This window comes from Rattus rattus, chromosome 7 (genome assembly GCF_011064425.1).
Source record: "Rattus rattus isolate New Zealand chromosome 7, Rrattus_CSIRO_v1, whole genome shotgun sequence".
NCBI classification, from domain to species: domain Eukaryota; kingdom Metazoa; phylum Chordata; class Mammalia; order Rodentia; family Muridae; genus Rattus; species Rattus rattus.
Genome location: NC_046160.1, coordinates 72,188,577 through 72,215,199, shown reverse-complemented (window position 1 = coordinate 72,215,199; position 26,623 = coordinate 72,188,577). Strand labels below are relative to the sequence as shown.

Genomic DNA, 26,623 nt, shown 5'->3' with positions numbered 1-26,623 from the left:
CTCTAGACTCAAAAGCCCAAGACTTAAAGACAGAAAAGGCAATCCTTAGGATGTGATCAAGGCCAAACCCTTTTCTGAGTTAGGTGAAACATACGCTCTTCTTCTGTTGTAGGCATTGATGAAGAAGTGTCAGTCATTTTTTATTTTCAGGCACTAAGTTCTTTTTATTTTTTATTTTTCATTTTTTTTTTTTTTTTTGAGATAGGATATCACTCTGAAGCTCAGGCTGGTGTCAAACTCATGGCCATCCTCCTGTTTTAGTCTCTTGAGTGCTGGGATTACACATGTGAGCTATCTAGCTTGGTTTTGTTTTATAAATTTTTTCAGTATACCATTGTAACTTCAAATATTTTTTCAAATAATCTTTTTAAAAAATTAAAGCAATATTGTTCTTTTTATTGCAAATAGATTCCCCCCCCCATATAGTATATTATGATTATGGTTTCTTCTCCCCCAATTCCTCCCAGACCTTGGAGTGATGGCTCAGTGAGTAAGAGCCCTGGCTGTTCTTTCAGAGGACTCATGTTAATTCTCAGCACTCATATGAGTTCACAATCATCTGTAACTACAGTCCCAGGGGGTCCATCATCCTATGCTGGCTTCTAAGGGTACTGCGGGCACAAGGTCCAGAGTCATACATGTAGGTAAAACACTCATATGCATAAAAAACAAACATTTAAAAGAGATGCTTATTTTATAAGGGAAAGAAATAAAAGATAAGCTCCAAATGCTTATATGCGCTTTCCATTAAATATTCTGCTGTGAAATTGCTGCCTAAGAGAGTGAGAGGTCTGTGCTTGGGTAGAAGAAGGCCTTTAACTAAATTAGGAAGCCTGTGCAGTGTGGGGCTCAGTTCTTGCTTCTGAATAAAGCTTTTGGATTCAGGGAGGACTAGAAACCTCTTTTTGTTTAAAACAAAAAGAGCTATGGGTAAAAATAGAGGATGTCTCCATTTTCTTGAGCTCTGCCTTTGAGCCAGTTCCTTCTCCTGCTAGACGTCCCATTTCTCCCCACCTGATCATTTTGTTAAAGTTTGGTGGATCTTCAATTACACTGGGCATTCGGGGGTTACTTGTTTATTTCTCTTCGGGTAATCTGATTGGGCTTGGTTGTTAGTCAGGACAAAGGGTTATGCTGTTTTATTTGATTTGATTTATTTTTGTGGTGCTGGGAATCAGACCCAGGGCCTTGTGCATGTTACTCAAGTACTCTACCACAGCACTCACCTAGTCCTTGACACATCATTTTTCTTTCATTTTTAAGGTAATTTCTTTAGTTAGCATTCCAAATAATGGGCTTCATGAATACATGTTTGTGAATGTAACCCGCTGTATTTTTCTCACATCGTAGCAATCCTTAATCTTCTAACATGAATGCTTGACCTTCTTTTCACAGCAACCACTGGTGTTGTTGAAAGCAATACTGTGTTTTGAATAAAAACGTGGTTAGTTATTCTTCTCTTGATGTATATCGATTTGTCCAGAAGATGCTAATGTTTGTTATATAACCCGAATGTTGAGAGGATAAACCCGTGGAGGCAGAAGCAAAGTTGAAAGTAATGTTTCTGAAATTCATTGATCTCAGCTTGTCAGTCTCATTGGCGATGATAAAAAGATGCTCCAGGAAGAATGCAGATTCAGACTAATGATTGAATCAGAAGGCAGCACTGGGCAGGAAAGCCTCAACTTCATATCATTATATTATCCTCAATAGCAGTCACACAGAGACGGGAACACCCACTAGGTACCTCTGCCAACAGGCTTATGAGCTCATCTGAATTAATCTTTGTAAAAATCCCACGAGCCATCAATACTTGGACACTGTGCCAAGCAATCCGCAGGAGGACATATGGCTTTATTATAATTAGAAGAGACACTTGGAACATCACTTATATTACAAGATCATAAAGAAGCCTCAGTTCACTCTGCTGTGGCTGAAACTTTTAAACAGAATGAATAAAATGTTCTATATTGGAATTCTGCATCGTGCTTTAGCATGGCTTAAATTGCTCAACATTAAAGTCATCAAGACATCATTGATTACTCAAAAAAGAAAAAGAAAAAAAAAAAAAGCAGACGGGCCCCATGCTGCTGTAAAATAGGCTATGATAGTGCCAGGCATGTGCTATGGGAGAAGCCCCTGTTTGCAGAGCAAGAATCCAGAGTCTCCTTACTGTCTTATCCATGATGTCTTAGATTCAACCAAAAGCTACAGGACAGGAGGGCTGGGGGTGGTAAGGCACACCTGTATTTCTAGCACTTGGAGGCACAGGTGGAGGACCTCGAGTTTGAGGCTGGCCTCAGATACATACTGAGACCCCATCTGTAACAAACAAACAAAGACAAATCCCTCTGGATAAATAATGACATAAATTTATTGACCATAAAGATACAAGGAAGTTCACCCATGCCAGGAAGAAGACTATCCTGGGGATGACCAGATTTTCCACTTAGCAAAGATAGGTCTCTCAGCAGAAATTGTTACTATGCTCAAAGATACCAAGGAAAATATTCTTCTTTCTAATATTTTCATTTTTTAAAAATTTAGTTTTTGTTAGCATATAGTCAACGAGCTTTCACTGTGATATTTCTCTCTCTTTCTCTCTCTCTCTCACAGACACACACACACAGACACACAGACACAGACACACACACACACACACACACACACACACACACACAGACACACACACACACACACACACACACACACAGACACACACACACACAGACACACACACACACCTCTTATTATTGCCCAGTGAAGAAATAGAAACTACAAAATAACAAAATGGAAACTTTAGAACTGACAAATATATCTGAAAGGATCTAATGAATAGGTTTAAATGTGATTGAAGATGGCAGAAGTAAGAGTTAGGGAATTTTAAGGTAGATCAATTGAAATTACCCAATCTAAAAGGCAATGAGAGAAGAAGAGAGAAATGAACACTATCCCAGTGACCTGTAGGTTAGGGATAAATGGGTGGAGAAAGACACAGCAGAAGGAGGATAAGCGTTAGAGGGCTGAGTAAACTGTACAATAGCAGACAAAAAAAAATCGAGACAAAAATTACAAGACACAAAGGAAACCTCATGTGTTAGATAGGTAAAGTCTAGCTGGAGTGTTTGCAAATTCCTGTGTATCTCAGCTGTCAGAAGGCCGAGGAAGAAGGATCTTCAGTTTCAGGCCAGCCTGGGCTACATAGCAAGACTCTAGAAATAACCCCTTCCGAAACAAACAAACAAACAAACAAACAAACAAACAAACAAACACCAAAACAGCATCAATAACAACAGAACCCATAGCAAAATGAAGGTTGGTATATAAAGGAGGCAGGACAGTAACAAATGCATACCTGATAATGGAGCTTTAGAGTACACGAAGCAAAGCAAGAGAATTAAAGATGACGATACATATTATTTCAGAATTTCCCTTATCCTCAGTGGCTTGTTGAATCTTAAAAGTCAGATCTTATGTGCTCAGAAGGTGAACTTACAAAACGAGCCTGAACACAGAGGAGATTAGGATGTGGCAATCTGTGGGGCAGGTCAGAGCATGGATCTAGGATCGTGAAACCAGAGAAGTGTGCCTGCTTTGGGACTGTTCCAGAACACAGAGAGCTTTCTGTGATGTGGAGCAGGAAGATGAAAAGCAAAGGAAAAACAAGACTGAGGCAGCCTCACAATGGCCTCACGCAGTAGGGCAGCACAGAGGAAGTAACCGAGAGCTCCTGAGTCTGTTAGAGCCACAGAGACACATTAAGATCCACCTAAGGAGAACTGTCTTGAGCTCATCGGTACAGGAGACAAATTCCTGAACAGAGCATCAATAGCTCAGGCACTAAGATCAACAATTTATAAACAGGACTCATGAAACTGAAAAGCTTTTGCAAGGATAAAGACATCATCAATAGAACAAAATGGCAGCCTACAGAATGGAAAAAGATCTTCAACAAACCTACATCAGACAGAGGACTAATATCCAAAGACCTCAAGGACTTGGACACCAACAAACCAAATAATGGGTTACAGAACTAAACAGAGAATTCTGAACAGAGGAATCTTATAGCTGAGAAGCCTTAAAGAAATGTTCAACGTCCTTAGTAATCAGGGAAACGCAAATCAAAACAACTCTGAGATTCCGTCTGACACCTATCAGAATGGCCAAGATCAAAATCTCAAGTGATAGCACATGCTGGTGAGGATGTGGAATAAAAGGAGAACACACCTCCATTGCTGGTGGGAGTGCAAACTTACACAACCACATTGAATATTGGTTTGGCAGTTTCTCAGAAAAATCGGGAATAGTTCTACCCCAGGACTCAGCTATGCAACTCCTGGGCATATACTCAAACAATGCTCCACTCAAACAATGCTCCGCCATCCCACAAAGACACTCGCTCAACTATGTTCATAGTAGCTTTGTAAGTAACAGCCAGAAACTGGAAACAGCCTAGCTGTCCCTCAACTGAAGAATGGATAAGGAAAATGTGATACATCTACACAATGGCATATTATTCAGGTATTAAAAAACAAAGACATCATGAAATTTGCTGGCAAATGGATGGAACTTGAGAATATCGTCCTGAATGACGTAACCCAGAGCCAGAGTGGTAAATACTCACTTATAAGTGGATATTAGCCATAAAGTGCGGGATAACCATACCACAATCCAAAGACCAAAAGAAACTGGGTCATAAGGCGGTGCCATGGGAGTATGTGTGAATCTCACTCAGAAGAGGAAACAAAATAGTCTCTGGAGGGACAGGCAGCTGGCTCTTCTGTCGCACAGGCTTTTAGTGCGATGCCCAAATTGCAAGAAAGTTTTCTTAGAAAAAAAAAACTGCCAAAAAAGGCTTGGGACTGAGGCAGATCCTGATAGAAGAGCTTTGGAAATGTGTGGACAAGTACAAGCACCTCTTCGTCTTCTATGTGGTCAACACGAGGAACAGCAAGCGGAAGGACTTCTAGAATGCCTGGAAGCACAGCCGGATGTTCTTCGGCTAAAACAAGGTGATGATGTTGGCCTTGGGTCGAAGCCCATCTGATGAATACAAAGAAAACTACATCAGGTCCACAAGAAGTTGAGAGGCGAAGTCGGACTCCTTTTTATCAACCGCATGAAGGAGGTGGTGAATGAGTGGTTCACAAAGTATACAGAAACGGATTTTGCTCGAGGAGGGAACAAAGCAACTTTGACCGTGAGCCTGGGTCCAGGGCCGCTGAAGCAGTTCCCTCCTACCATGGAGCCACAGCTGAGGCAGCTGGCTGGGTCTGCTCACTGCCCTCAAGAAAGGCGTGGTGACCCTGCTGTCTGACTATGAAACATGCAAGGAGGGTGACGTGCTGACCCCAGAGCTGTCCTGAAGCTGTTTGGGTATGAGATGGCAGAATTCAAAGTGACTATCAAATACACGTGGGATGCCCAGTCGGGGAGAGTCCAGCGGATGGACAAGGACCTGCCTGAGAGCATGCCTGAGTCTGAGGGAGAGTCTGAGGGAGAGTCTGAGGGGAGTCTGAGGGGAGTCTGAGGGGAGTCTGAGGGGGAGTCTGAGGGGAGTCTGAGGGGGAGTCTGAGGGAGAGTCTGAGGGAGAGTCTGAGGGAGAGAGGGAGAGTCTGAGGGGGAGAGTCTGAGGAGCAGGATGACAGCTGACTGAGCACCGGGACTAAGGCCTCCAGCAAGCTCAACATCTCTGCTGGACACCCCCTCGCCGGACTGTTGTCACCCTTCTGGAGGGAGAAGGCATTTATTTTTGCTATGGATGAAGAAAGGAAGGGTGCTAGGGAATGACTTTGTTTCTATAAAGAATAAAATTTTGTCCACAGGGTGAAAAAAAAAATAGTCTCTGGAGGTGGATGGAGAGAGGGAGTTGTGTGGGGGAGGGGTTGAGAAGGGAAATAGGGATGATAGGAATGGCAATCAGTGTGTGTGTGTGTGTGTGTGTGTGTGTGTGTGTGTGTGTGTGTGTGTGTGTGTGTGTGTGTAGAGGAGAGGGCTGGGAGTGAGAATGGAAATCTGTAGAGGGCATCTCTGAGACTAGCTGGAGGCTTGGGGTAGGGGAGACTATGGGAAGTCTATGGAGTGACTCAAGCTGAGATTTCTACCAGCAGGGGATATAGAGACTAAAGTGACCCCTCCGTAGGCAGGCAAAACTTCCAGAGGAGGGAGGGGGACATCAACCCACCCACAAAACCTTCAACCCAAAATTTGTCATGGCTACAGGATTCCTAGGGATAAGGATGTAGCAGAGAGGGTTGGGGATTTAGCTCAGTGGTAGAGCGCTTGCCTAGGAAGCGCAAGGCCCTGGGTTCGGTCCCCAGCTCCGAAAAAAAGAACAAAAAAAAAAAAAAAAAAGGATGTAGCAGAGATGGAGGCAACCAATGGCTGACCCACCTTGAGACCCATTCCATAGGAGAGAGCCAATGCCTGACGGACACTGTTAATGACATTCTGCTACGCTTGCAGACAGGAGCTTAGCATAACTGCCTCTTGACAGGGTGCATCCAGCAAAGGATGGAAACGTAGAGACAACAGCCAAATGTCAGGTAGAGCTTGGGGAGTCTTGTGGAAGAGTGGGAGGATAGAATTGAGCAAGCCAGAGGGGTCAAGGACACCATAAAAAGACTTACAGAGTCAAATAACCTGTGCCCATGGGGGCTCACAGAGATTGAACCACTAACCAAAGAGCACGCAGAGGTTAGATCTAGGCCCCTTACACACTTGTAACAGATGTGCAGCTTCATGTCAGTCCCCTAACAGTTGGAGCAGGGCTGTCTCTAACTCTGTTGCCTGCCATTGGGTCCCCTTTCCCTACCTGGACTGTCTGATTGGGCCTCAGTGGGAGAGGATGTGCTTAGTCCTGCTAAGACTAGATGTCCCAGGGTCGAGTGGTATCCAAGGAAGAGAAGGAGAGGGAATAACGGGGGAGGGACTTGTAAGGACAGGACTGGGAGGAGAGGAGGAAGCATCTGAGATTGGGATGTAAATAGAATAAAAAAATAAATTATTGAACATCAGCAACAACAACAATAAAAAGAGTGCTAAGAGGACCGGTAGGTTACAGATAGCCTAGGTCTCATGGAAGAAGATTCATGTACCTTCAAGACCAGTAGAGAGCAAAAGCTCAAAGTGAGCACACTGGATATCAACACCAGAGCATGGTTGCCCAATGCTAGGGGGGATGAGCTACTAATGAGTTCAGATAATTACCTGGGGACCATTTAGCCTCCTTTAGTTGTTAGGGATTTCCTGAATAACCAGGGAAAGTATTACATCTTCAGAGGAGAAAAGGAAATAGAAGGGAGTAGTAGGACCAAGAGATTGAAAGCACATCTCATTGAACATTAAAATGCTTAAAGGAAGGTGAACAAGACGTATCTGTACAGTTTAACCAATCATTCAGCCTAAGAGATGGGCTTGCCTAATCCTCGAGAGACTTGAGGCCCAGAGAAGGGGGAGGCCTGGTGGTGGGCGTGCACCCTCTCAGAGGCAAGGGGGAGGAGGAATGGGATGAGGAACTGTGGGAGTGGGATGCGGGGGGCAACGGCTGGAACATAAATAAATAAAATAATTAAAAAAGAGAAGGGCGTGCTAGTGATTCAGACCCCCATTTACCAGTCACCCCTTTCCACTGTGCTCTTCCTTGTAGTAACCATCATGATGTTATTGCCCTACTAATTCATACCTTGAAGATATTATTTTGTTATTAACTTTAACCACCCGCTGTCAGAGTAATCATGGCACAGGGAGTCTTGTGAAGGCCCACACTCTCACACACACGGTTTTCTAACGTTAATCCTCAGAGGTGGCTTTGCTGGGTTATGAGGTGTATGAATCTTTGCCTTCACGAAATTAAGGCTTTGCTTTTAAAGAGTTCCTACCAATTTTCATGTCTGGCAGTAGTGTATGACACAATCCATTGGTCTACACCCTTGGCAACTCATCTTTTTTTGTGTACTTGTCAGACTTACTTACTTGACTTACTTACTTTATGCATGTATGTATGTATGTATGTATGTATGTATGTATGTATGTATGTATGTATTTTTTTGCCAATCCTTCATACTGCATGTTTCAGTCTTGATTTTCAGATGTGGACTTAATTTTCCATTCTCTGAGAAAATGACAGACAAGTCCCACCACTGCCCCTCTATGCCTTTGGACTCTGCCTTTTCTATTGTTGTGGAGGAACTGTTTGTACTCTGAGCTCAGGTCAGGTATCTCACCTGTGTGGGTTCCGTCTTGTAATGTCGACTCAAGGTTATTGCTCCACTAACTCTCACCTTTTGCTTCTGCATTACCATTCTCCTCTCTTTTTTTCTTTTGATTTTTTTTTGTTGGTTATTTTATTTATTTACATTTCAAATGTTATCTTCCTTCTCGGTTTCCCCTCCACAGACCCCCCATTCCATTCTGCTTCTCCCTGCTTCTATGAGGGTGCTCCCTCACTCACCCACCCAGTCCCGCCTCACCACCCTAGTATTCTCCTACACTGGGTCATCGAGCCTCCACAGGACCAAGAGCCTCCCCTTCCATTGTTGCCACATAAGGCCATCCTCTGCTACATAGGCAGCTAGAGCTATGCGTCCTTCCAGGTGTACTCTGGTTGGTGGTTTAGTCCGTTGGAGCTCGGGGAGTCTGGTTTTTTGATATTGTTGTTCTTTCTATGGGGTTGCAAACCTCCTCAGCTCCTTCAGTCCTTCCCCTCGCTCCTCCACTGGGGTCTCCATGCTCAGTCGGGTTGGCTGTGAGCATCCGCATCTGTACTGGTCAGGCTCTGGCACAGCCTCTCAGGGAACAGCTGTATTAGGTTCCTGCAGCAAGCACTTGGCTTCGGCAATAGTGTCTGGGTTTGGTGTCTGCAGTTGGAATGAATCTCTAAGTGGGGCGGTTTCTGGAAGGACTTTTCTTCAGTCTCTACTCCACTCTTTGTTCTTGCTTTTCCTTTTGACAGGAATTTAAGGACAAAGAGTGGAGCAGAGACTGAAGGGAAGGCCAACCACTCTCCTCTCTGCTGGGCATTCTTGCTGGCATCAGGCACGTGCATATTCCTCCTAAATTAAAACACAGCAAATATCAGTTACTAGGGCTGCTAACAAATTCCAAGTTCTCAACTCCCTGTCTAAAATTTGCCTCACACTTTCTTCCTGTGCTCAGTTTGGTGCTGCTTATTGTTGTTTTATTAGAATGACTCTGGCTAGTGCTGCCAGTGGCTGATGCATTACCAAATCCAGACTCACTTCCCAGTTATTCTTACTGTTTTTTTTTTTAAAAACTCATCTATCATCTGAATTTGACCTTATCCCTCTAATTTTGTTCTCCACGATGTCTTTTGAATTCCCCATTCCTAGTCTTTCTTTCTTGGTTGGCTTTGCTGACTATTCCTTATCAATCTGACCTCTCAACAGTGGCAGTGCAGACCTCCGGCTTGGCACTCTTTCTGTTTCTTCTCCATTGGTGAGCTCATCTAGTCTCATGATTTTAAATAGTGTAATGAAGCTGGCAACATCCCAACTGTCTTTCTGGAACTGTTCAAGGATGTCCAGACTTGTTTATTCGTCTGCTTATTTGACAAATTACTTGGCTGTCTAGTAAATCTTTTAATAAGCCTGCAACCAAACAATTTCTTAAGAGTTTCCATGGCATTTATTTTCAATGCAAATTAGACAAAGAACGCATCTTCTTGCCTGTGTGAGGTACACAGCTATGGTTGGACATGTGTGCACTCACATGTGCAGCTTCCTTTACCTTCCTCTTCAGAGACTCATGCCCATCCTTGTGTTTCAGTGAGCAGCCTCTCCATCCTTCCTATTCCTCTCAGACATTTTGTAATGATTGTTTATTTTTCTTGTCTCATCTAATTAACCATTAAGTTCTGACTTACTATGTTTTTGACTTTATTGATGCATTAGGTTGAATAAGGGTAACAACACAAGGATAGGGATGGTAAGCAACACATAATATGTATTTGAGGGGGTCCTCAGCTCTGTCATCCTTTTTCATGGTCTATATTTAGAAAGTGCCTCAGTCACTGTTCTATTGCTGGGAGGAGACACCATGACCAAGGCAATTCTTATTAGGGAAAGCATTTAATTGGGGCTGACTTATAGTTTCAGAGGCTTAGTCCATGATCATCATGGCAGGAAGTATGGTAGCATGCAGGCAGACATGGTGCTGGAGCAGCAGCTGAGACCTACATGCTGATAGCTGACATGTACTCAGAGAGAGAGAGAGAGAGAGAGAGAGAGAGAGAGAGAGAGAGAGAGAGAGAGAGAGAGAGAGAGGCTGACTTGGGCTTTTAAAACCTCAAAGGCCATCCTTAGTGACACTTATCGACTTGGGATAGTTTGACTTAACCTTCAGTCTCACAGGTAAGAATGGCAATATTAATGCTGCCTAATATCAATTTTTTTATGAGATTAAACTAAATTAGAGCTTGAAGAGAGTATAATGGTGTCTGGCACATGATACATTTTTAAAAAAAGGTTCTATTGATAATAGAACATTGTGCTTAGAACATAGTGAAAGTTCAGTAAATGTTTATTGAATAAATGGGTTCCTAGGACATAAATGTAGTTAAGTAGTCACAGATACATGTTAGAAACACATACTTTGGAAAAACTGCTAGATTTGAGAGATTTAGTAGCCGATCTCTGGCTCGTTTCTTACCAGTTGAAGGATGTTGGACAAGCCATTTAATTTTATTTTTTTCAGAGCTGGGGACCGAACCCAGGGCCTTGCACTTGCTAGGCCAGTGCTCTACCACTGAGCTAAATCCCCAACCCCGCCATTTAATTTTTTTAAACTGTAGTTTCTTCAGCCAAAATTAGATATAATAGTGTTTCTGGGTGATACTATAAAGATCACTCAAGATGATGTGCATGGAGATTCTTGATAGTCTATAGCTTATGATGTAAATCAGTATTTGTGATTCAAGGCTTTTCCATTGCAATTCTAAAGCAATGATACTTAAGTAGTTTAAGGATATAAAGTTTGTCATTTAAAAATTATCTTTCCTGTATCTACATATCTCTTTACTCAGTGTGGGAAGGTGATATGTAGCATACAGTTCTTGTGCACATGAAGACTGTGGGAACATATAAACACTCTACCCCCAGAAGAGTTGTATTTTGGCTGAGTCATCAGAATCACAGTCTGTTCCTCTTTGCAACACAGCCTTTTTGCTTTCTCCCGCCTTAGAAAACTAGTTTGTAAAAGATAATGCAGACTAAATGCAATCATACACAATTTTGAAAGTAGTTGGTAGAATTAAGATTTAAAACCCCAGTTGTTAGTCTGTTAGTAAATAACTGTTTACAGAATAAATTGAGAGATGATTATAAACCCACACCAACCCCTGACAGTAGTATAGCTATTTTTTGGGGGGTATTTGTAATGAAGCTGTTTGTGTTGATGGGTCAAATAGAACCCACGCCTGCCACATTCCTCAGCAGGATGTACTGGTCTGCCCAAACGTTTTTTTCTTTTTTAAAGAAAACCTTAGTTCTTGGGTCTAGGGAAATCCTTGAGTTGGGAGAGGCTATTTAATCAAAATCTGTTCTTGCTGGTGAGGCAGTGTTTCACCCAATTTGTTAAGGGTTTCTTCTGAGGCAATGTTTCAGCCCATTTGTTAAGGGTTTCTTCTGGGTCTGCTCGTAAAGAACTGTTTTGTATTCTCCTATAATCCTTTTAAACCTTGTAACTCTGAAAAGTAATAAACCCAACTTCTGTGTTGTTGTATTGATTATGTTTAAGGTCCTAGGTATCAGTGATCCGCTCCATCATTGTGTGTTCAGCAACATCGATGGAATGGTTCAAGAGCTCATGAGTCACCAGTGGCCGAGGCAGACCTCACAATCGTCTTGTAGTTTGTACATAATTGGTTTGGTCTGCAGGATACAACCTGAACCCGAGCACCTTGCAACTCTATTAGCTGTTTTATTGCTTTCAAATTTACTTCAAGATTAGCTGTGCTCTGACAGCTCAAGAACTTCTCAGTGCTGTAGAATAGCTAATGTAAGAGTCATTCATTTCTACACTTTTCTCAGAAAGTGTTATAGAGGATGGTTGGTACCAATTCTACATAAGTAAATGATGCCTTAAATGATTGAATATGCAATTTTACACTTTTAAAAATTGAAACTATATTATCATGTATTCCTAATAACTTGGACTGGTAATTGTGGAAAGCAATATTTTATCCATTTTTTGTAGGGGTAAATGACTCCTTAGTTCATGGTGTGTGTGTGTGTGTGTGTGTGTGTGTGTGTGTGTGTGTGTGCGTGTGTGTGTGTGTTATTTTTCCTGGGGAAGGGAAGAACATCGGTCCAATTGTGAAAGAGAAAAGTTAAAAGAGCCAGAAGGAAAAAATCCTTAGTTTAGTGTTCTAGACTTTATCCCAAGACAAGACTAATTTTACTGGAACACAAAGTCTTCCAGAAGTCTTTACCAGGGGTGTTAAATTAAGCTAATTAAAAGATTTTTTTCATTTTAAATTATGTGAGTGTAGGTGCCCCCAGATACAAGAAGACACCATATTCCCTGGGGCTGGATGTAGCTGTGAGCCATCTAACTTGAATGCTAAGAGCAAAACTTGGGTATTCAGCAAGAGTAGAACCTGATCTTAACTTCTGAACCCTCTTTCAGCCTGATTAAGCTGAAGTTTAAAGAATGAGTGTGGATTAACCAGGTTTGGGAGATGGAGGCTGATGATGCAGAGAGGAGTGGATATAGAAATAGTTCTATATCCTCTATACTCTATACTCTATATATTCTAAATATAGAATAGAAGGGGACAGAATGGGCGATGTCAGTTTTGTTTGAGAGAATTGGGTTTAGTATGGTGGGATCAAAATGAGAATATTGTTGTTGTTGTCGTCGTCGTCATCATCATCATCATCATCATCATAATTGTCATCATCATCACATTCACCTTTATCTTGTCCTTACTCCCATTCTTCATCCTGACCCATGGTATCTTTGTTCAATGGAGGAAGTATCAGAAAGGAAAAGGTCTCATCTTCAGAATTGAGAGGTTGATTTGATGTAGGCTAGGTTATATTTTGATAGGTGGTTGTTCTCAGGCTTTGTATAGAACTGACATCAATTCAGAGATATGTGATGTAGACAGACTTTGATACTGTTAGAACAAAGATATAAGTTCAGAGGATGAGGCAGTAGCTCAGTGGCCAAAGTGCCTTCTGTGCATGCATGATGGTCTGAATTAGGATTTCTGGCACCCACATAAAAATTGGATGTAGCAGTGGTGTCTGTAGTTCTAGAGTTGGGTTGGGGTAGAGACAGATGGGTCCTGGATGTTGACTATCCAGCATAGTCAAAACAGTGAGTTTTAGGTTCAGTGAGAGACCCTGTGTCAAAATAGGAGGTGGAAAGAGATGCTATCAGAGGAAGCTACCTGTCTTAGTGAAAAGACACCATGACCAAGGTAACTCTTATAAGGATAACATTTAAATTGGGACTGGCTTATAGGTCCAGAGGTTCAGTTCATTATCATTAAGGTGGGAGCATGACAGCACCAAGGCAGGCATGATGCAGACAGAGTTGAAAGTTCCACCTCTTGTTCCAAAGGCAAATAGGAGAAATCTGGCATCCTCAGGCAGCTAGCTCTCAAAGCCCACCCCCACAGTGATACCCTTCCTCTAATAAGGCTATACCTACTCCAATAAAGCCACACCTCCTAATAGTGCGACTCACTGGGCCAAGTATGTTCAAACCACCACATTCCACTCACTGGCCTTTATAAAGTCAAAATAAAAAAGCAGAGCACATACTTTAAATATCACAGTATATACACGCTCATTTTAAGGTGTCATAGTGAGAAAATACTGGAACAAACAAGACCAAAATCCAGCTGGTCAAACTCCAAACTGCATCTCCATGTCTGATGTCAAAGTTCTCTTCAGATCTACAACCCTTTTCATCTTTGCTGACTTCAGCACAGTTCTCTTTGGCTGGTTCCACTCCCTGTTAGCAGCTTTCTTCAGCAGATATCCCACAGCTATGGCATCTCAAACATCTTGGAGCCTCCAAGGCACCTTCGACATTACAGCTTCTTGCTCCATTGTCTGGGGTCCACACATCATCTTCTGGGTTTCTCTAAAGACCTTGGCTCACATCTCCAGCTCTGCCCTCTGTAGCACTCTAGGCTCTGGTTGACTCTACCCCACCTCTGCTGCTCCTATGGTGATCATCCTACGGTATTGGCATCTCTGATACACTGGAGTAACACTTAGGAGTGAGCGCTTATAGGAGACCAGCTCTCTCTGGGCAGGTTTTGGGTCCAGAGGCCTGTGGGCCAGCCTCAGCCCTGGGAACAGAAGGAGATGGAAGGGTCCTATCCCAGGCTGCTCAGTGGTTCCTGCGCGCTGGGTGCTGCTGGTGGGTCCCTCTTTGGATAGGCAGTGGAGTAAGGAAATGAAGTCTCGCCTGTGGGTGTAGGAGTGAGGGGGTTCCTGGGAAACCAGCTCTCTCTGGGCAGGTTTTGGGTCTGGAGGGCTGTGGGACAGCCTGAGCTCTCAAAACTAACCTTTTATCAGAGTCAAATTTCTTGCATCATGATGTTTTGGCTTTGGGATTTTTACTTGCTGAGACATTTACTGCTTGGTTCCTCCTGCCCGTGGCTTGTCTGCATGGATTGCTGCTTCTCTCTCTGTTGTTGACAGATTGCTGGCCCTACTATGCGCAAATTCCATCTCCCCCTGTTCTGAAGTGCAATCACGCCCTGCTTGGCTTGCTGCTCTGAGGGACGACTCTTTATCTTGATCTCAGGTTACTTCTTAGCATCATATTATCATTGGACTCCTAACTCTAAACATATTTTTGGTCTCTTACTCTGGCAAACTCATCCTGCCCACAGGATTAGATCTTTCCCTGAAAAACCTTCTGTGAGATAGGCACATGCCAAGGCAAAGTTGCTCTGAAATGTGACTCTGAAAGGGAATCCTTTGCTTTGCTCCTGTGAGTCAGGTGAAGCGAGTACGTGAGGATTGTTAATCCATAAGCCAAAGGTTGATTCGAATTTCTGTCCTCAAGACTGTCCTTCCATCACGGAGGTGGGAAAAAGAACAACTCTGAGTGACCTGGCTAATTTATACACATTCATCCTAAAGCGTGGACATTAATTATCATGTTTCCTTTGACCACACACTGGCATGGCACTGCATTATTTTCAACTTCTTGAGAGAGTAAGTTTAGTTTGTGTCACAGCTGAAAGAGTCCTTGATGACATGTTGACAGGTATTGGAAATGATGGGATTGGAGAGCTGACAGGTGACTCATGCATATGCATGTCTTCTGTGATTATACACAGCAATCTATCTGGGGTTATTTATGGTAGCATTGTCATGGCGATCAATGAGAGTAAACAAGGCTCTCAAAGCTGTGGGAGGGTTTTATAGCCAACTGATTCCTCCACATCGAAAAGCGACTTTCTGGATAAGCTTATTGAATATATACACAAACATATATTTCTTCAAAAGATATACTTTAAAGGAATAATAATGTATGAAATTCTGATGAAATGAGAAAAAGATTGGGTTAGGGTTTGAATAGGGACAAGAGTCCCAGGCCTTACTTACTGGTTGTATGTCCTTAGCTAGGCCATAAGGATAGATTTTTGAATCTACTTCCTCAATAATTCCAAGACTATTGTACGGGAGAAGTGAAATAATAAATAGGGAAGAATAATGGAGCATGTTCAGGAGAAAAGTATCCAGCAGAATTCTGTAAGAGAGATTATGCATCTAGTTGTGTTTATTCTGGGAGTCAAAATTCTTACTTAACTGTTAGGGAATCTATGTAAAATAATGGTTTAGGGAGGGTCCTTAGTTTGAGTTGTAGGAAGATGACAAACATTCAAAGAGAACGATTGAATCTATGCTTTTAATGGGCTTCTATACTCTTGACTCTATCTACATTTGCTAATAACAGCACATATAATAGAGAGGAGACAGTAGTCTGGCAAAACTCTATGTCTTACACTGGGCATGTGACAGGAATAACACGTCAGCATGTTTGAGCAGATATGCTCAGGTGTGGAATACATAGCTCAGCTACGGATGCTTCTTTTCAGCTGTCTATTCAGCTAACATCTGTGATCATTCCTCTTTGTTAGTTGCACATTATATCAGATCTCTGATGATAGAATGGATCAAGGGTCACTTTACTCATAATTTTATCAATTTTCCTCTCTTCAGGATGCTGTTCCTTCAGGCTACAGAAACTCAAATTCCTGCCAGTGAGGGGCCCATTGAAATGAAGCTTTTGTCTAAAGAGGACAAAGGATTTTTTAGTAAGGCTCTTGGTTGGCTCTGTGCTTTCCCCACACCTGTGTACCATGCTGACACAGGTCAAGAGTCTGCCAGGGAGACAACCTGGCAGAACTCTCATTCCCATGTCTAGGAAACCACAGCATTGTGTCCTGCCTCATGAGAACACACTCTCCTATAACAGCCCCTAAACTCAGGCTTAATTGTTGGGTCACAGAAGTAAGTTTTTTTCTCGAGCCACAGGTTTAGATTAAGGCTTCTCAATCTACTGTAAAACCCATAGGTGAGGGTTCCATGTCTGGTTTTCACTCAGTGCTCTCGCTATAGAGTCTGTAATGATATAGAGTGGATGCAAGAATAAATTGTTAACCCACAGTACAAGTGACTAACAGGTAACATAGTCCCAGACCTTAGCGGGTGCTGAGACCTTAACACAACTAACTCCATGATGGAAGTACCAGTCAGGCTGTAAAACATAGACAGCGAAAACTAAAACAAAAAGCCTAATTCATCAAAATTCATATAGTTCTGAAAAAGTCTCAGAACATAGTAACCTTGTCCTTTTGGCTTCTGTAGCTCTGTTTCTGGCTAACTGTTCTTGTTAACTGAAGTATGTCAACCCAGGATACCATTTTTGTCTTTAAAAGCTCAGTGCTCCAGTGGGACCCTGAACACTCAGAGTAGCTACCCATCAGCTAACAAAGACTTTCCATTGGCTTAACCTGCTTCCTAAGAAGCTTCCCCGGTGAATACCTCACAACAGAAGTGTTTGGCAGCTCTCTGACTGTCGACTGTGATGCCTCTTGCTGTTCGGCATTCTCCCTCTAGGACCATGAACCAGCAGTTTTATGTAAGCTGCTTTTGGTCATGGTATTTTATTACAGTCAAAAAAAAAAAAAACCCCACCAATGTAACAAAGAACAACATTACTATCAAACACTAATTTAAATTAGTTATCAATTAATAAAATCGCCAATAGAGTTGTGAATTAGTAGGAAGAGGGTATGAAACGTGAAAAACTTGTATTCAGATTAGTTCTGACTTAATGTCTGAGGGTCATTCTGGCAATTTATTTAGCTCTTTTTAAGCTTGGATTTCTCTATTTTCGAAAAAAATGTGAAAGTTTCAAATAATGTTTGCACGAGCATAGGGCTTTTAATGTAATAATTTCTCAATAAAAGTTAGCCACCATTTTTGTATTATATTAAAAATAGGGAAATGCTTTATTTTTTTATAAAAGGAAAATTACTCAGTGGCAAGTTGTGGCTATGAAAATTGGTATAATCTTTCTGGAGAAAAACATTGGCAGTGTTAATCAAAAGCATTAAAATGTACATATGCTTTGATCAAGTATTTCCACATTTAGGAATTACTATAATAAAATAATCAGAGGTTTTAATAAATATGCATGAAGAGAATTTATGCTGACAGTTTCTTATAATTATACAAAGTGAAAATGAATATTCAGCAATAGGTAATCAGTTACACCAATTTTGTGGATTTTTAGCTCGGTTTCTATTTTTGAGAACACCATATAGACATCTGTATTTTGATTTTTTTTTTTTTTTTTTTTTTTGCTGTTTTGGCTTTTTGAAACAGGATCTCACTTTGTAGCCCAGGCTGACTTTGAAGTTATGGCAATCTCTCTGCCTCAGCCTGCCGAGTGCTGGAATTACAGGCATGGGCTATCATATCTGTCCATAATGTACATTTTCATTTTCATTTTATTTTATTTTTTTGTGTGTGAGTGGTTTGCCTGCCTATATATCTGTGCACCACTTTTGTGTGTGGTGCCTACAGAAGTCAGAAGAGTGCATTGGGTCCCCTAGAACTTTAGTTATAGATTGTTATGAGGTACCACATGGATGTTGGGAATCAAACCTGGGTCCTCTGTGAGAACAATAAGTGCTCTTTATGGCTGAGCCAACTCTCCGGACCCCTTTATATTTGTGAATGGGAAAGTGCCTGTTAAATGTCAACGGAGCATGGACTGTTAGAAGCAGTATGTACCACAAGAGAACTAATGTACATGCAAACCAAACATGTCTCAACAAGACTCTTGATTTCCTTTAATGCCCTCTTTTTCTAGTGTTCCCCATGACTACAAATGACACCAGTTAGCCTCAACCTCACGGTACTTATATTCCTATATTATATATTTGCTTATTGAGTGTCCCTACTTGCACACCAGCAGTTATCTTTGTTCTGTTCATCATGATGCTGCTGGTACCTACAATAGTGACTAATGCATATGAGATAAACTTCAAATTCTTGTTGATCAATTGCATGAATGACCTCTTGAAACACCTTAACTAGGAAAGAGCATGTAGGAACACTATCAGTGTTTAACTTCTGAAGGTAGAATTATGGTGCTATTGTGAAGACTTTTTTTTTTTTATTTTCCAATTTGTTGTGAAGGCAGTGACTAAGAATTGTGAAAAACTTAATTTGTAAACCCATTGAATTTCAAAAAATTGGGTCCACAGTGTTATCTTTAGTGGTCAATAAGAAGAGGAAAGAATGAAGCTGGTTAGTTTGCATAAAAGGGAAATGTTATCTATTAACGATACTCTATTATGCTTTCAGACAGGATCATGCTGTCCTCTGAGAGGCTCCACCCAGCAGCTGACTCAGACAGACACAGACACCCATAGCCAAACAATGGATGGAGCTTGGGGACTCTAATGGAAGAATAGGAGGAAGGATTGTAAGTCTTGAAGGGGATAGGAACTCCACAGTCAGACCAAAAAAGTCAACTAACCGGAGTCTGAACCACCAAACAGAGAACATACACGGGCTGTACCTAGGCCTTCTTTGCACATACGGAGCAGATGTGCAGCTTGGCCTTCATGTGGGTTTCGAACAACTGTAATGGGGGCTATCCCAAAGGCTATTGCCTGTTCGTGGGATATGGTCTTCTAACTGGGCTGCCTTGTCTGGCCTCAATGGGAGAGGATGTACCTAGCTTCGAAGAGACTTGAAGTGCCTGGGTAGTGGGGGTTATCCAGGAGGGGGGGCACCCGCTCAGAGGAGAACAGGGTGGATAGAGGAAGGATTGTGGGAGGAGTGACTGGGAAGGGATCAAGATGTAAAGTGAGTAAGTACAAAATATAAAATTAAAAAGACTGTTATTAACATATTGGAATTAACATATTGTTATTAACAATGCAATTAATTGTAAAAATTGGCAGGAAAGAGGATTTTTATCTTGAAGACAAGGTCTTGCTAAATAGTCTGGATGGCCATAAACTCATGATCCTTTTGCCTCAACTTTCCAAATGCTTGGAAACAGGTGTGTGCTACCAAGCATGTGGAGAGGATTATCAAGGTAGCTATAGTTCTAGGGAAATAATTCCTGTGATGTTAATGTGTTGTTTTTGGAGAAATCTTGTCTCTTTTTAAAGACTGTAAGAAAAAAGATACAGGTTCAATTTTAAGCAACTTTAGTTTCACTTTCCTTTACTAAAATTGCATTCATTGGGCCAATGAGATGGTTCAGTTGGATAAAGGTCCTTACTAGCCAGCCCAGTGACTTGAGTTTGATTCTCAGGACACATATGGTGGAAGGAGAGGACCAGGTCCCATAAGTTATTTTCTGACCTCCATGTGAGTGCTTGTGTTCCACACCTTACACAAATATAGATACATACATTTTAAAATTTACACATTTTTATTTTACAATAAATTATTTTTTGTTACTTGAGAAAGATTTTTGGTGGAGTTTTGTGTGGGATCAAAATTTTTATTATGCTCAATGAAGCCAAATTTATACATTGCAGATCTTATGTACAGTGCACAGGGTATATTGTATGTGTTCAAATTCCTTATCTAAAGGTTATCCCTTCCCTCACTTGTCTGTTTTTATGTTTTATATTGCGCTACACTTCCAGATGAACTAACAAAGTACCATTTCATTCCTAACATCATTTAGGTTCTATGTACCTTCCTGGGCTTGGGAAGCTTAAAAAGCTCTTAAAAGATGAAAAATGAGAAAAGAGTTTATAGGAAAGGGTGGAGAACAATGTTATGTTTAAACTCCATTATCAACCCATGGGGTATCTGTAGTATTAAATATGACATCATGTCCTTGGTGATTGTTCAACCCAACAGATAATGCTACATGCTTTGGTGCTATAAAAAGATAGTTCTGGGAGTAAAAGTTGGCCCAAATGGTTAAGAGTACTTGTTGCTTTTCTAGAGGATCTGGATTCAATTCTAAGCACTCATATTGTCTTATAGCCTTCTGTAACTTCAGTATATGGGTATCTAGCTCCCTCTTCTCGCCTTTTTGGGCCATGTGTATCACCCACGTGATACACATACACGTATACAGGCAAAATATTCAAACACATAAAATAAAAATAAGTCTTGAAAAAGGTCAATTCATGTTGCTATCATTTAAGTACTCTTTAAAATATCCATGTAAAAGGCTTGTTAAGATGACCAGAGATGCATGTATTCAATTTTTACCTGAGTCAGAAACACTTTCCTGTAGTTGAAAAACTTTTATTTCTATTTAAAAAAATCGTTTAAAACAACATACTTAGGTAGCTATGGAACAATTTAACATAAGATCACCTTTATCGAATGATGGATCATGGTGCTATTGTTTCCAAGGGAAGAATTATGATAATTTTTAGAAGTATATTTGTTATTAAAGCATAACTCAAACAGTGGATTTGGCTGGCCCCTTCCATCCCCCTCCTTTCCTCCCTCTTTCCCTTTCTCCCTCCCTCCCTTTCTTTTTTTTTTTCTCTTCTTTTTTTTTTTTATTAACTTGGTATTTCTTATATACATTTTAGAGTGTTATTCCCTTTCGGTTTCGGCAAACATCCCCTCCCCCCCTCCCTTCCTTATGGGTGTTCCCCTCCCCACCCTCCCCCCCCTTGCTTCCCTCCCCCCAACAGTCTAGTTCACTGCCTCCCTCCCTTTCTTCTGTCCATCCTTCCTTCCTCCCTTGCTTCCCTCAATACCCATTTGTGGCCCCCAAGTTGTGTCTGTTATGCTCTATGCTGCCTTCTGGAAATGTGGTGAGAAATAAACACCTGGAGGATATGAGTCAGGAGAGAGAGAAGCAAAAGAACTCAATGAACATGTATTATTGGTCAGCTATTATGTGACAGACTTCTAAGTCAGTGAAAACGGCAGATGCGGTGATGCGGTGGAAGGTCCTTGGAATGTTCCTGGAACTAAAAGTAGCCCAGCACAGTCAGTGGATTTGGGGGCACAAGGTGGAAATGAAAATGAGGCTGTGGCAGCAGCAGGGATGGACAGAGGGAGCAGACGTCAAATCCACCTAAATGTCAGAAGTGACAGGACAGAGGGTACCTGCAAAATGTTAGTTTTTAAACATTACTGATATTTGAAAATCTAGTTAAAAATATGACCTACCCCTCAACAAACTATCCTGTCCACCTATTGTATACAGCAGAGAAAAGGCCACCAACTTTATTATTCACCACATCTGCTCTCAGCTTTATGGCCATTCAGGTGCACACGTGCTGGCTTTTATAGTTTGTGCTGTTTGTTTTGACATTGTCCTTATCAACCAAGGACAAGTTGGCTTTCAAATCTCTGGCATATACTCTTCTCTCCCACACTTAAGGCTAGTCAGGTTAGATCCAAGAAACAATGAATGGGTTTGGTACTGACATTTTTTAACCTGGGGATCAGAAAAACCTGTTAATTTTTATTAATATTAATTTATTAATTTTTATTAATTATTTTGCACAATGCAATTTGATCTGATCATATTTACCCAAACTCTTCCCGCTAGGTGACTTTATTATTTTTTTAAACAGGAAGTGAGTTCTATTGCATCCAGGTACTGTAAAGAGTAAATTTGCTAGACACAAATTTGCTGGGACATAAGAGGAAAAGGCCTTGGGATCCAATGTGAATCACTCTATTTTCTCGACAGCTCTCATGCTTTAAGTCTTTATCGGCAAGTGGGATGAGCCAGCAGATACCCCTAGTACAGTTCAGAGACACAGCTCTAAGCAGATTTAAAGGAAGAGGTTTTATTAACATCAGCCTTGCTGTTTCCCTTCAGGATCTTTGTTATTTTTAAAATATTCTTTGGATACAACTTTTTAGAAGATAATGAAAGAGTTGGTTTTGGGAACAAGCTCTCAAGCTTTTGGCAAGGTAGTGTCAATGTGGATAATGCTGGATTCTTTCGGCAACATTTTATCTTTCATTGAATCTCCATCTCTGTGATCTGCAATGGTAGTCATTAAATAATATGATAGAAAAAAATGGCCATGGCTGGAGATGAGGCCAAGGTGGGCTGGGTCTTGACAGATTGGAACTAACTACAGAAAACAGGAGGAAATTGATTTTGGATTGTCTCAAGTGAAGTTGGAAATAGAAGGTGCAGTTTTCGTCCCGTCTTCATGTATCATTAAATCCCTTGAGAAAAATGGCCATTGCTACAGAAATGCTTGCCTCATCAGATTTAGCTAATATAGTATTTACTGTAGAGTTTTATTTTTCTGGGTCAATGTGGTATACATATCTATCATCTCTATCTATCTATCTATCTATCTATCTATCTATCTATCTATCTATCTATCTATCTATCTATTACGTATTGCTATCTATCTACCTACTTTTCTATATATTATTGTTTGGTGTCTGTGTTTAAGGCATTATGCTAGCAAAAAAAAAAAAAAAAAAAGAAATGTACTCAGGTCACAAAACATCTGGAGCAAACCTGAGCATTGGTTCTCAACTTTTGTAATGTTGCAACTCTTTAATGCAGTTCCTCATGTTGTGGTGATGATCAACTCTAAAATTATTTTCCACTGCTACTTCATAACTGCATTTTTCCTAGTGTAATGAATCATAATATAAATATTTGTGTTTTTCCAATGGTCCTAGGTGACCACTGTGGAAGGGTCATTCAATCCTCAAACGGGTAGTGACCATAAGTTGGGAACCACTGCTTTGGAAAAAAGGTGAGTATTGTTCCAGGCTGATTGCTGCAGAATGTGCACACAAGACTGGGTATTGTGAGATTAATGAGAAAAAACCACTGACTATTGCCCACCTGACTAGGCAATCATTCTCTCACAATGGAGAGAAGCAGAAGTCAAAAAACAGCAAAGAACACTTAAAGGAACTCACTGGAAATGATGAAGGAGAGGAACTTATAAATAGAATCGTAAAGGTTAGCTCTACAAAACAGAATCCTAGTTGCCATCTAGTCCTGCCTTTCATTTTCCCTAGAGTTACAGATCTTTATAAAATGTCCTTTAGTTCAGAATCTGCCCAGAACCACCAGTTTAAGGGCTTTAATTGGTTGGTTCAGAGTGGCCTAAAAATCAGAGAAGGTCCTGACTTTGTTTCTTATGTTCTTTGCACATATTCGTCTGCTTCTAACTTGCATTATTACTTACTCAACTAACTGAGGAACCTCCAAGCTCCATCTGTATACTGTCCCTTCCTATGTCTCCTGATGTTGGGCCTAAGAAGCTTCCGGCTGACGTTGTTGCTTCTCTTGACTTTGCTTTGGTCTTCACTACCATGATGGCTGGCTGTTCTAAGGAGTTTCTGCTGGACACTCTTCAGAATGTGAGTTGGTGAACAGATTCTGGAAGATGTACTCTGAATGTGGGTCACATTGTTCAACAGGCTGGAGGCCTGGCAGAACAACCAGAGCAACAGCAACAATATCAACAATTAGAACAATTGTAACAACAACAAAAACCAGCAACACCAGTAACACTACCACCAAGGACAACAGCAACATCAACAATTACAACAACAACAGCATCAATGTCAACATCAGTGACAGCAACAACACCAACATCAATGACAAACACCAAAAATGAAGGCCTTGCAAGCTTGATTTTACTCCACTGGTGCAGTTTAATTTTAGCTGGTGTCATTGATCCCCTTAGTTCTTACATCTTTTTTCTATGTATACTTAATTTCTTGATGTTCCTTCCCTTTCTTGTGTCTTTATATATCATGTGTTTATACCTTCAAATAGATATCAATGATCCTTCTCCCTTAAATTTGGGAACTCTATACTTAGTTGCCTAAAAGCTAGTTCATTTAAATGTCAAATAAGCATAATTTGCCTGACCAAAATGTAACTCCTGCTTTTATTCTAGAACCTTCTCTTAGGTTTCTTTACTTTAGGAATGGACACAATTGCATAGTCGCTCAACCAGAATATTCATACTTACTAATTTTAATCTTTCTGCCATTTAATTTTATGCATCACATTTATTAGAACATACAGAATGCCTTTAACAATGTTTCCAGATATGATTGAATTCAGCACATACAGCTTGGTAGACAAAATTAAGAGATTGTACTTTCTAAAAAGGGTGGGCACACTCTAGTCTTTTGAGAAAGATCTCTCTCTCTCTCTCTCTCTCTCTCTCTCTCTCTCTCTCCTCTATTCTCCTCTTTCCCCCCTCCTTTCTCTCTTTCCCCTTCTATCTCTTGAACTATTTGAACTATAGTATTAACAATCACCACCATAAAATCACAAAAGATGTGCTGCCAGAAAACGTCTTCTCTATCCAGAGCCTAATTCTGCCCTGCAACAATCTGTAACTGTTGAGAGCATACAAATTCTATGGAAATGTAGTGTGGTCTTTCTAATGATTTGTTGTGGATGTAAACATGCTTTGTTTAAGACAGAAAGAGTGCTGGATGAAGAAAGAGTTTGGTCTGTGGGGTTCTGGAAGATTCTCTTCCGTTGAACCATCTGTGAGTTTCTACCTGCTAATTAGTTGCTGCTGTCTTCGGTCCGTTCAATCTTGGTTGAATATCCAAATGTTACTCCTGGAACTGTACATGGAGGTGTGTGTATTTTTGTTTCCCTTGAGTAAAGATGTTTCATAATATTAAACATAATTGACATGATATGATAAAATATTTAAACTTCCTAGAAAAAAGTCCCTTTTCATATATCCAATTTGTTTCTTCTCCTTTGTTCTGCCTAAAGAAAAGCAGGCATAGCTTCAACCCAATCTGTCATTTTAATCTATGTCCTTCCCATAAGAAATGCATAATGAGTGTATTGATAAATTACTATGCAAGCTGAGAAGCGCATGCTGGCTTGCTGCAGGATTCAATTAAGACAGAGCAACACTATTTTGAATAATCAAATGCTGTTTTGAATAAGTAATTCAAATAAACAATGCAATTAGTAAGAAGTGATGGGGATGAAGTTGAGTGGGGGAAATTCTTATAAACACACACAATTCTTACTATATATATTTATTATTATTTGGTATGTGCAGGAAGTATGCTATAATGCATTCACTACAGCATGCATATTGAGTTTAGTGTTCACTGTCTGTAGAGTTAGTTCTCTCCTTCCACCTTCTTGTGAGTTTTAAAGATCAGATTCTGGCCATCAGGCTTGTTCTACAAATCACATTTACTCACTGAACCACTTTACTGGTCCCTTATATATTTTAAATGCCATTTAGAATTAATAAAATAGAATTTTGGGATATAGATGTGCATGCTGGAATCAACAATAATTTCTGAATAGCTGTAAGGAAGTCCTTTTAGCTTTCAGTGACTGCATAGCACATTCTTCAGTGATACAGATACAACAAAATTTAAGGCAAGATGGCTCTGTGAGTAAAGCCACTTGGTGACAAGCTTGGTTTTCTGAACCTGATTTTCAGGACCAGAACTGGAAAGAGACAACTGACTTCCTAAAATTGCATGCAAATGTTCTGTCTTCAACAAGTAAATAAAGAACATTTTTAAAAAAATCATGTTTTTATAATTCCACACTTACAGTTACCTCAGAAGACTCTTGTGATTAGCAGACATGTCTAGAGATTTTTAGAATGGGCCATTTCATTCTGTCACATCAAACAACTAGATAATAAACAAAGCCAGAAATTTTTTTTTTTTTAACTTGAGTATTTCTTATTTACATTTCGATTGTTATTCCCTTTCCCGGTTTCCCGACAACCTCCCCCTAACCCTTTCCCCTCCCCTTTATACGAGTGTTCCCCTCCCCACCCTCCCCCATAGCCGCCCTCCCCCCAACAATCACGTTCACTGGGGGTTCAATCTTGGCAGGGCCAAGGGGCCAGGAAAATTTTTCTATGGCCACCTAATGACTCAGACTTACACATTTATTTCTAATCTTTTGAATGTTTTCACTGACTAACTGACATAGTTCCTATTTTGATTGTTTTTCTGATTACCTTTGAGTTGTCATGCCTTAAATTAATTCTGAGGTAACCTTAGCTCAGCTTCTATGGAAAATACAGTTTTCAATATTGTCTGGGTAGGAGGAATTACTAAGGATAATATTCATTATAAACCAAAGGAGAAAAAAACTAAAGGA

General features: G+C 40.7%; 1 pseudogene; it reads left to right on the top strand.

The window, feature by feature from the left end:
* The first annotated feature begins 4,708 nt into the window (after positions 1-4,708).
* Positions 4,709-5,530, top strand: LOC116906093 (annotated as a pseudogene).
* Positions 5,531-26,623: the final 21,093 nt, after the last annotated feature.